Here is a 12,424-nt window from a genome sequence, read left to right on the forward strand (position 1 = left end):
ATAATATTAAAAAAAAAGAATTAACCCATCAGACACCATGTGCTCCCTAATGGAAATACCCTCAGACAGTAAAGAATCTGCCTGTAATGCACAAGACCCAGATATGATCTCTGGGTCAGAAGACTCCCTGGAGAAGGGAATGGCTACTCCAGTATTCTTGCCTGGAGAATTCCATGAACAGAGGAGGCTAGTGGGCTACAGTCCATGGTGTTGCAAAGAGCTGGACTGAGCAACTAACACTTTCGCACTTACAAAGCTTTCTTATAAAAACAAACAACCCCTCAACCCAAATCTGATGTGGACTACACTCCTTGCCTCCTGATTCCTTCTGTTCTCTTCTGTCACCTATGGAGACGACCCTAAATCACTAACCTGAGGAGCAGGGAGATTTCTTTACCCCTTTGGGATATGTGTCCTCACCCGTTTCTTACAATAATTTTCCCCTAAACATCATTTTACTCCCATTACAGTCCTCCTGTTGCAGGGATTTACCAGCAATGTTTTGTTGCATTGTTTACCAGCAATATGAATTTCCATTAAAGACCAAGAGACTAGGAATGGGAAGTCAATGAGAACAGGAACTAGATTCACAGGTTTATGGAATGTGAAGTAGAGGAGATGGAGCCATGGCAAGGTCAGCAATGTGACTGGTGGAAGATTATAATATGGTGGATAAAACAAGTGTAATTCCTATGAATCCAAATCCAGTCTCAGTTCCAGTGCTCATCATTACCCTTACTTCTGATCAGCCACCTGAATCTAATAACGAATAACAGCCAGCAGTGCCAGGAAGACCCCAGACACTCTAACTGCTAACAATGAATACAGTATCTTTAAGAGTAAGACTTCTGTTCTCCTGGATGTTTGTAGCACACACATCACCTAGTACATTGGTATGTATGTGGTAAGCATTTGGTAAGTAAATAGTGAACATATAACAATGTAATAAAATAGTTAGAGAAGATAATTACAAATGATAGCAAATGGTGTCATCATAGGCTACTAAAGTCTTCACTGAAGGAAAATAAACTTGCTAAATTGCAACACTAAAATTTTGTCTAAAAATTAACAGTCTAAAGTTTTTCTTCAGCATATCACTTAAAAAGTTAGAAAAAGAACCACAAAATATATCCAAAGAGCTGAAGAAAGGGTTGATGAAGATAAAAAACAAATATCCCCAAAATAGAGAAACTAAGATACAATCAGAGAGGACCTACACAGTAGTGGTGAGCGTGGCATATTTGACATTTGCACCAGAACTTTCCTTGTTAACATCCCTTTCCTCTCTATGAAAAAATTCAGTAATAATCATGAAATGAAGTAACAAATAACAGCCAGAAAAGACACACAGTAAACACTTTTTTCTATTATACTTATATATACAGTCACACCAGCATAAAATTTCTTAAAAATAAATATAAATAGCAAAAGGATATAAATAATGGTATAGTTTTTAAATTGCATTAACATATTTTGTTTTGAAAAAAGAAAAGAAACAGTTGCATCTACATAATAAATAATAAGTTTAGAGTTAATAACAAAGGACTTTTGGTTCAGTTCAGTTCAATCGCTCAGTCATGTCCGACTCTTTGCGACCCCATGAACCATAGCACGCAAGGCCTCCCTATCCATCACCAACTCCTGGAGTCCACCCAAACCCATGTCCATTGAGTTGGTGATGCCATCCAACCATCTCATCCTCTGTTGTCCCCTTCTCCTCGTGCCCTCAATATTTCTCAGCATCAGGGTCTTTTCAAATGAGTCAGCTCTTCGCATCAGGTGGCCAAAGTATTGGAGTTTCACCTTTAGCATCAGTCCTTCCAATGAATACCCAGGACTGATCTCCTTTAGGATGGACTGGTTGGATCTCCTTGCAGTCCAAGGGACTCTCAACAGTCTTCTCCAACACCACAGTTCAAAAGCATCAATTCTTCGGCACTCAGCTTTCTTTATAGTTCAACTCTCACATCCATACATGACTACTGGAAAAACCATAGCCTTGACTAGACAGACCTTTGTTGGCAAATTAATGTCTCTGCTTTTTAATATGCTGTCTAGGTTGGTCATAACTTTCCTTCCAAGGAATAAGTGTCTTTTAATTTCATGGTTGCAATCACCATCTGCAGTGATTTTGGAGCCCCCCCACCACAAAAAAACAAAGGACTTTAGTACAAGCAATTAATAAAAATTAATAAATTTTTATTTTAGTGATGGCATTCAAATTTCATATCATATTTCATGTTTGAAGTAAAACTTTACAGTAAACAATGTAATATATTCGAACTACTTTAGAACCTTTTTAACTAGTCAAAGTTTTAAACAAATATATGATGCTGATAAAAGAAATCATAGATGACACACACTACTAGATGGACAGATATACCATGTTCTTGGATTGGAAAAATCAGTATTGTCAAAATGACTACTGCCAAATGCAATCTATAGATTCAATGCAATCTCTATCAAATTACCAACAGCATTTTTCACAGAAGTTGAACAAATTTGTGTGTTGTTGTTGTTGTTGTTGTTGTTTAATTTGTGTGGAAATATACAAGACTTCAAATAGCCAAAGCAATCCTGAGAAAGAAAAATGGAGCTGGAGAAATCATAGCCCTGACTTCAGACTATACTACAAAGCTACAGTAATCAAAATAGTATGATGATGGCACAAAAACAGAAATATAGATCAGTGGAACAGTATAGAAAGCCCAGAAATAAACCCACGCACCTATGGTCAATTAATCTATGACAAAGGAGGCAAGGATGTACGGTAGAAAAGAGTCTCTTCAATAAATGGTGCTGGGAAAACTGGACAGACACATGAAAAAGAATGAAATTAGAATATTCTCTAGTACCATACACAAAAATAAGCTAAAAGTGGATTAGACCTAAATGTAAGACTGGATACTATAAAACTCTTAGAGGAAAATAGAAGGTAATTCGTTGACATAAATCAGAGCAATATCTTTTTTGATCTCTTTCCTAGAGTAATGACAACAAAAATGAAGAAGTGGGACCTAATTAAACTTAAAACCTTCTACCCAGAAAAGGAAATCATCAACAAAATGAAAAGAAAACCCACAGAATGGGAGAAAATATTTGCAAATGAAGCAACCGATGAGGGATTAATCTCTAAAATAGACAGCAACTCATGAAGCTCAATATCAGGAAAAAAAAAAAATAAGCAGAAGATCTAAATAGATATTTCTCCAAAGAAGACATACAGTTGGCCAAAAGGCACATGAAAAGATCCTCAACATCACTAATTCTTAGAGAAATGCAAATCAAAACTACAATGAAGGGTCACCTCACACAACTCAGAATGGCCATCATCAAAAAGTCTACAAACAATGAATCCTAGAGACAGTGTGGAGAAAAGGTAACCCTCCTACACTGTTGGAGGGAATGTAAATTGGTATAACCGCTATGGGGAACACTATGGAGATTGCTTAAAAAACAAAATATAGAGTTACTGTGTGATCCAGTAATTTGAAAATATACATGCACTTCAATATTCACTGCAACACTACTTAAAATTGCCAAGACATGAAAGCAAAGTAAATGTCCACTGATAGAGGAATGGATAAAGAAGGTGTGGTGTATATAAAAACATATATATATATAGTGTGTGTGTCTGTATATATGTATGTATACAATGAAATATTACTTAGCCATAAAAAAGAATGAAATAATGCCATTTTCACAACATAGATGGATCTAGAGATTATCATGCTAAATGAAGTGAGACAAAGACAAATATCATATAATATCACTTATATATTGAATTTTTTAGAAATGATATAAATTAATTTATTTACAAAACAGAGACAGACTCACAGACTTAGAAAAAAGCTTATGATTACTGAAGGGGAAAAGTGGGGTTAGGGATAAATTAGAGGTTGGGATGAATATATACACATGACTATATGTAAAATAGATAATCAATAAGGACTTACTGTATAGCACTGGGAACTCGACTCAATATTCTGTAATAACCTATACAGGAAAAGAATCTGAAAAAGAAGGGATATATGTATAACTGAATCACTTTGCTATACGTCTGAAACTAATACAACATTGTAAATCAATTATACTTCAATGTAAAATAAAACTTAAAAAGTACAAACCTCCAGTTATAAGATAAATAAGTACTGTAAATGTAATGTATAACATAATGCCTATAGCTAACACTGATGAATGATGTATATGAAAGTTGTTAAGCAAAAAAAAAAAAAACTAAAAAAAAAATATATATCTGTAAAAAAAAGAGTAAATCTAAGAGTTCTCATTACAAGGAGGAAATATTTTTTCTTTTTTTCTCCATGTTGTCCCATAATATCTAAATGAGATGATAGATGTTAAGTAAACCTATTGTGGTAATCATTTCACAGCATATATAAGTCAAACCCTTATGTTGCACAACTGAATAGTATACAGTGATACATCCATTATATCAACAAAATGAAATAATCAGAAAAACTGAAAAGCTCCAACTGTAATCTAGAATGAAAGAAATGAAGTAAATTGAGATCCATGTCTTGTTATCATTGTTTGTTTTTAATCTACTGTATAAACATGGAGGTGGTTTAGTCACTAAGTCGTGTCCAACTCTTGTGACACCATGAACTATAGCCTGCCAGATGCCTCTGTCTATGAGATTACCCAAGCAAGAATACTGGAGTGGGTTATCATTTCCCTCTCCAGGGGATGTTCCTGAACCAGGGATGGAACCAGTGTCTTCTGCACTGGCAGGATGAGTTTTTGCTGCTGAGCCGCCAGGGTACAAATAGAGGAACATGTAAAACCATAGCAATTGGAGACACAGACTATCTAAAATAATACCTATTTTAAGTCATTTAAATTTACTATCTAAAACAATGCTTAAAACTGAGTCTGAAAAGGGAAGAGGTAGATAGACTCAGTAGTTGGATATTCTCTAATTAACTTCCAGGATGAATATTATCTTTAATAACACAAATAAGTACATTTGTTGTTTACTTGCTAAGTCCTATCGGACTCTGCAAGCCCATGGACTGCAGTGTGCCAGACTTCCCAGCCCTTCACTACATCCTGGAGTTTGCTCAGACTCAAGTCCATTGAGTTAGGGATGCTATCCAACCATTTCATCCTCTGCCATCCCCTTTTCTCCTGCCCTCAATCTTTCCCAGCATCAGTCTTTTTCAATGAGCTGGCTCTTCTCATCAAGTGTCCAAAGTATTGGAGCTTCAGCTTCAGCATCAGTCCTTCCAGTGATTATTCAGGGTTGATTTCCCTTAGGATTGACAGGTTTGATATCCTTGCAATCCAAGCGACTCTTAAGAGTCTTCTCCAGCACCACAATTTTTTTTTAAATTTTTTTAAATTTTAAAATCTTTCATTCTTACATGCGTTCCCAAACATGAACCCCCCTCCCACCTCCCTCCCCATAACATCTCTGTGGGTCATCCTCCAGCACCACAATTTGAAAGCATCAATTCTTTGGTGTCAGCCTTCTTTATGATCCAACTCTCACATCCATACGTGACTACTGGAAAAACCATAGACTTGACTAGATGGAGCTTTATAGACAAAGTAATGTCTCTGCTTTTGAATATGCTGTCTAGATTTGTCACAGCTGTTCTTCCAAGGAGCAAATGATAGTTAATTTCATGCCTGAAGTCACCATTCCCAGTGATTTTGGAGCTCAAGAAAATAAAACATATCAGTGTTTCCACGTTTTCCCTTTCTACGTGCCATGCGGTGATGGGACCAAATGCCATGATCTTAGTTTTGTGAATGTTAAGTTTCAAGACAGCTTTTTCACTCTCCTCTGTCATCCTCATCAACAGGCTCTTTCGTTCCTCCTCACTTTATGCCAGTAGAGTGGTGAGCATATCTGAGGTTGTTGATATTTCTCCCAGCCATCTTGACTCCAGCTTTTGATTCATCCAGTCCAGCTGTTTGCATGGTGTACTCATCATAGAAGTTAAATAAGCAGGGTAACAATATACAGCCTGACGCACTCCTTTCCCAATTTTGAACCAGTCCATTGTAGTTTCATGTCTGGTTCAAACTGTTGCTTCTTGACTTGCATATAGGCTTCTCAGGAGACAGGTAAGGTGGACTGGTATTCCCATCTCTAAGAATTTTCACAATTTGCTGTGATCCACACAGTCAAAGGCTTTAGCATAATAAATGAAGCAGAAGTAGATATTTTTTCTGGAATTCTCTTTCTTTCTCTAACGAATGTTGGCAATTTGATCTCTGGTTCCTCTGCCTTTTCTAAATCCAGCTTGTAGAACTGGAAGTTCTTGGTTCATTTACTGCTGAAGCCTAGGTTGAAGGATTTTGAACATTAGGTTGCTAGCAGGTGAAATGAGTACAATTGTACGGTAGCTTGAACATTTTTTGGCATTGCCCTTCATTGGGATGGGATGAGAACTGACCTTTTCCAGTCCTGTGGTCACTGATAAGTTTTTCAAATTTGCTGGCATATTGAGTACAACACTTTCACAGCATCATCATTTAGGATTTTAAACAGCTCAGCTGGAATTCCATCACCTCCATGAACTTTGTTTGTAATAATGTCTCCTAAGGCTCATTTGACTTATACTCCAGGATGTCTGGTTCTAGATGAGTGACTGTACCATCATGGTTATTAAAACCTTTTATGTATAATTCTTCCATGCATTCTCATCATCTCTTCTTAATCTCTTTCTGTTAGATCCTTACCATTTCTGTCCTTTGTCATGCATATTCCTATGCAATATTTTTCTTTACAGCATCAGGCTTTACTTTCACCACCAGATGCATCCACAACTGAGAATCACTTCTGCTTTGACCCAGTTTCTTTGTCTTTCTGGTGCTACTTCTCTGCTCTTTCCCAGTAGCATATTGAACACCTTCTGATCTGGGGAGCTCATTTCTGGTATCATAATGTTTTGTCTTTTCATATTGTTCACAGGCTTCTCAGGGCAAGAATACTGGAGTGGTTTGTCATTTCCTCCTCCAAATAAGTATACAATAATTGAAAATTTACATTTGCTTTTTTTCAAAACATAGCAGTCACGACCACAATTACTTCGATCTTAGCATATCAAACTCCAGTTGAGCTATTTCAAATCTTAAAAGATGATGTTGTGAAAGTGCTGCACTCAATATGCCAGCAAATTTGGAAACTCAGCAGTGGCCACAGGACTGGAAAAGGTCAGTTTTCATTCAAATCCCAAAGAAAGGCAACACCAAAGAATATTCAGACTAACACACAATTGCACTCATATCACATGCTAGTAAAGTAATGCTCAAAATTCTCCAAGCCAGGCTTCAATAGTACTTGAGCCATGAACTTCCAGATGTTCAAGCTGGATTTAGAAAAGGCAAAGGAACAAGAGATCAAATTGCCAACATCTGTTGGATCATGGAAAAAGAAGAGTGTTCCAGAAAAACATCTACTTCTGCTTTACTGACTACTCCAAAGCCTTTGACTGTGTGGACCACAACAAACTGTGGAAAATTCTTCAAGAGATGGGAATACCAGACCATCTTACCTGTCTTCTGAGAAACCTTTATGCAGTTCAAGAATCAACAGTCAGAACCAGACATGAAACAATGGACTGGTGCAAAATTAGGAATGGAGTACATCATGGCTACATATTGTCATCCTGCTTATTTAACTTATATGCAGAGTACATCATGAGAAACGTTGGGCTGAATGAAGCATAAGCTGGATCAAGATTGCTGGGAGAAATATCAATAAATTGAGATGTGCAGATGATACCACCCTTATGTCAGAAAGCAAAGAACTAAAGAGCCTCTTGATGAAAGTGAAACAGGAGAGTGGAAAAAGTTGGCTTAAATTTCAACATTCAGAAAACTAAGATCATGGCATCTGGTCCCATCACTTCATGGCAAATAGATGGGGCAACAATGGAAACGATGACAGACTTTATTTTGGGGGGCTCCAAAATCACTGCAGATGGTGATTGCAGCCATGAATTTAAAAGATACTTGCTCCTTGGAAGAAAAGCTATGACCAACCTAGACAGCATATTAAAAAGCAGAGACATTACTTTGCCAACAAAGGTCCATCTAGTCAAAGCTATGATTTTTCTAGTAGTCATGTATGTATGTCAGAGTTGGACTGTAAAGAAAGCTGAATGCCAAAGAATTGATGCGTTTCAACTGTGGTGTTGGAGAAGACTCTTGAGATTCCCTTGGCCTGCAAGGAGATCCAACCAGTCCATCCTAAAGGAAACCAGTCTTGAATATTCATTGGAAAGACTGATGCTAAATCTGAAACTCCAATACTTTGGCCACCTGATGCAAACAGCTGATTCATCTGAAAAGACCCTGATGCTGGGAAAGATTCAGGGCAGGAGGAGAAGGGGATGACAGAAGATGAGATGGCTGGATGGCATTACCAACTCAATGGACATGAGTTTGAGTAAACTCTGGGAGTTGGTGATGGACAGGGAGGCCTGGCGTTCTGCAGTCCATGGGGTTGCTAAGAGTCGGACACGACTGAACGATTTAACTGAACTAGGATATAAAACAGTTTTCATTGGGGGTGTATCATTGGTAAATATTTAGAATTACTAGTGCATAATGATAATAAAAAGCATGTCAACTTTTAGTTAACCTTACTTCAGTTTTATTTCTCTACAGATAATGTACCTACTTATTGCCTATACCCTGGTAAGTCTACTCCTACCATCACATTCATTATATTTCACTAGTGCAGAGAATAATAGTTGACTAGTGGACAAACATAATTTTACCAAGGAGAGGAGATATTAATAAACAATTTTAGGAACATAAAAAGGTAATGTAATTAAAAAGTTAGTAATATTCTAAACAATTTGTATGATAATAATTTGAGATATTTAGATGAAATGAAAATTTTCTGGTAAAATGCTACTTCTAAAAACCAACTAAGATTATTTTGTTAGTCAATTAAATTAAATGTTAGTTCACATAAAGAAAAAACTAGTCATCCAGGATTAGCAGTAAATTGGCACCCCACTCCAGTACTCTTGCCTGGAAAATCCCATGGATGGAGGAGCCTGGTAGGCTGCGGTCCATGGGGTCTCGAAGAGTCGACACGACTGAGTGACTTCACTTTTCATTTTTATGCATTGGATAAGGAAATGGCAACCCACTCCAGTGTTCTTCCTGGAGAATCCCAGGGACAGGGGAGCCTGGCGGGCTGCCATCTATGGGGTTGCACAGAGTCGGACACGACTAAAGCAACTTAACAGCAGCAGCAGCAGCATGCCAAACCTTCAAGGAACTGGTAGTTCCAATTTTAAGTTTACTTTTTCAGAAAATATGGAAGGAAAAACTCCCAACCCATGCCATGAGATCAGCATATCCTTGATATCAAAATAAGACAACAGAATGAGAGATGAAAAGGCTAGCTAGTATTATTTGTGAACCCTAATGGAAAGATTCCAAACAAAATGTTAACCAAATATAGTGGTATACCAAAAAAAAAAAAGAACCAGGTAGGATTTATTTCAATAATATATTATTTGATATTATTAATAGAGATCTCTTTAAGAAAATTAGAGATACTAAGGGAATATTTCATGTAAAAATGGGCACAGTAAAGGACAGAAACTGAAAGGAACTAACAGCAACTGAAGAGATTAACAAGAGGTGGCAAGAATACACAGAAGAACTGTACCAAAAAGGTCTTAATGACCGTGATAACTCTGATGGTGTGGTCACTCACCTAGAACCAGACATCCTGGAGTATAAGTCAAATGGGCCTTAGGAAGCATTATTACAAACAAAGCTCATGGAGGTGATAAAACTCCAGCTGAGCTATTTAAAATCCTAAATGATGATGCTGTGAAAGTGTTGTACTCAATATGCCAGCAAATTTGAAAAACTCATCAGTGACCACAGGACTGGAAAAGGTCAGTTCTCATCCCAATCCCAATGAAGGGCAATGCCAAAAAATGTTCAAGCTACCATACAATTGTACTCATTTCACCTGCTAGCAAGGTAATGTTCAAAATCTTTCAACCTAGGTATGTGAACCAAGAACTTCCAGTTCTACAATCTGGATTTAGAAAAGGCAGAGGAACCGGAGATCAAATTGCCAACATTCATTGGATCATAGAGAAAGCAAGATAATTCCAGAAAAAATATCTACTTCTGCTTCACTGACTACACTATAGCCTTTGACTGGTCGGATGGATCACAACAAACTGTGGAAAATCCTTAAAGAGATGGGAATACCAGTCCACCTTACCTGTCTCCTGAGAAGCCTATATGCAGGTCAAGAAGCAACAGTTAGAACCAGGCATGGAACTACAGCCTGGTTCAAAATTGGGTAATAAATGTATCAAGGCTATCTACTGTCACCCTGCTTATTTAACTTCTGTGCAGAGAATATTATGCAAAATGTCTAGCTTGATGAATCACAAGCTGAATTCAAGATTGCTGGGAGAAATATCAATAACAACCTCACATATGTAGATGATATCACCCTAATGGCGAAAAATGAAGAGGAACTAAAGAACCTCTTGATGAGGGTTAAAGAGAAGAGTGGAAAAGCTGGCTTAAAAACCAACATTCATAAAACTAAGATCATGGCATCTGGTCCCATCACTTCATGACAAATAGAAGGGGAAAAAGTGGAAACATTGACAGACTTTTTGGGCTCCAAAATCTCTGGGAATGGTGGCTACAAACACAAAATTAAATGATGCCTGCTCCTTGGAAGAAAAACTATGACAAACCTAGACAGCATATTAAAAAGCAGAGGAATTATTTTACCAACAAAAGTCTGTCTGGTCAAAGCTATAGTTTTTCCAGTAATCATGTATGGATGTTAGGCCATAAAGTAGGCTGAGCATGGAAGAATTGATGCTTTCAAACTGTGGTGCTGGAGAGACTCTTGAGAGTCCCTTGGACTATAAGAGCATCAAACCAGTCAATCCTAAAGGAAATTAACCTTGAATAATCATTGGAAGGACTGATGCTGACAATGAAGTTCCAATACTCTGACTGCCTGATGCAAAGGGTTAACCTATTGAGAAGCCCCTGATGCTGGGAAATATTGAATGCAGGAGGAGAAGGGGGCAACAGAGGATGAGATTGCTGGATGGCATCACTGACTCAATGGACATGAGTTTGAGCAAACTCCAGGAAATAGTGAAGGACAGGAAAGCCTGACGCACTGCAGTCCATGGGGTTGCAAAGAGTTATACACAACTTAGAGGCTAAACAACAATATTAGTAGAAAACCTATCTTTTCATTCTCATATACGCAAAATTTTTAACGACAATCAATATGCATTCAAGACAAAAAAAAAAACTACACTTAGCAAACTAGGACTTCAACATAACTTCTTAAAATGCTTCCTCTGAAAAGCTTAAAGCCAATATCATTTTTAGTGTGAGAATTTTAGAAGCATATCCTAAAATATAGACATACTTCTTTAGCTCTGCATGTAACAAACTTGGAAGTCACCACCCTGCCCTATCCACAAATGAAAAGGTGAACATACTAAAGGAATCATCAATTTTCCTTCGACGTGTAAGAGGAGAGAGGACACAGGGCAAACCACTGCTCGTAGTAGTGAACAGAGAGACCAGTATAGACAGGGAGTCAGAGCTTACCTAAGCAGAGACCACAAGCCAGAAACTGGTTCTGAAACCAATGCCAGAGCAAGGAAAACCTGAAGTGTAACTGAGAGTCTGTATAGGCTCAGTATCAACAACTCTGATTATAAACTGCAGTGGGGGGGGGGGCCTAGAATATTGTTAGATTTATCTCCAGGTGGTCAACCAGATTTCCATAGTAAATATTAGATAAAAATCCCCTCTGACTCAGGCAGGAGAAGGACAAAAGAAACCATTTTGTAACACTCCAGAGCACTATGTTCTTAACAAGACCTGCCCTCATGAGAAACTAACAGAACATAACTTTGCTTAGGTACTATCCTAACCTAACTACCCAGAAGGGAAATACCCAACCACAGCCCCTATGAGCCATTCTATCACAAATAAGAGAGAAGAAAAATGGGCCAAACACCTTAACAAACATCTCACCAAAGAAGATACACAGACGGCAAGCAGGCATGAGAAAAGATGCTTCACATCATCCTTTGTCAGGGAAATGCAAATGAAAACAATGGAATACCACTACATACCTATGATGAGTGACCAACATACACAACATGACAACAACAAATGTTGGCAAGGACACAACAAAAGCAACACCCATTCTGGTGGGAAGGCAAAATGGTACAGACACTTTGGGAGACAACTGGGCAGTCTTTTTTTTATGCACCTAGACATACTCATACCCTGCAATGTCATGATCACACTCTGGTATTTACCCAAAGAAGCTGAAAACTTATGCCCATACAAAAATCATCCTGTGGATGTTTCTGGAAGTTTTATTCATACTTGTTAAAATTTTGAAGCAATC

Source organism: Capra hircus, chromosome 21 (assembly GCF_001704415.2).
Source record: "Capra hircus breed San Clemente chromosome 21, ASM170441v1, whole genome shotgun sequence".
NCBI lineage: Eukaryota > Metazoa > Chordata > Mammalia > Artiodactyla > Bovidae > Capra > Capra hircus.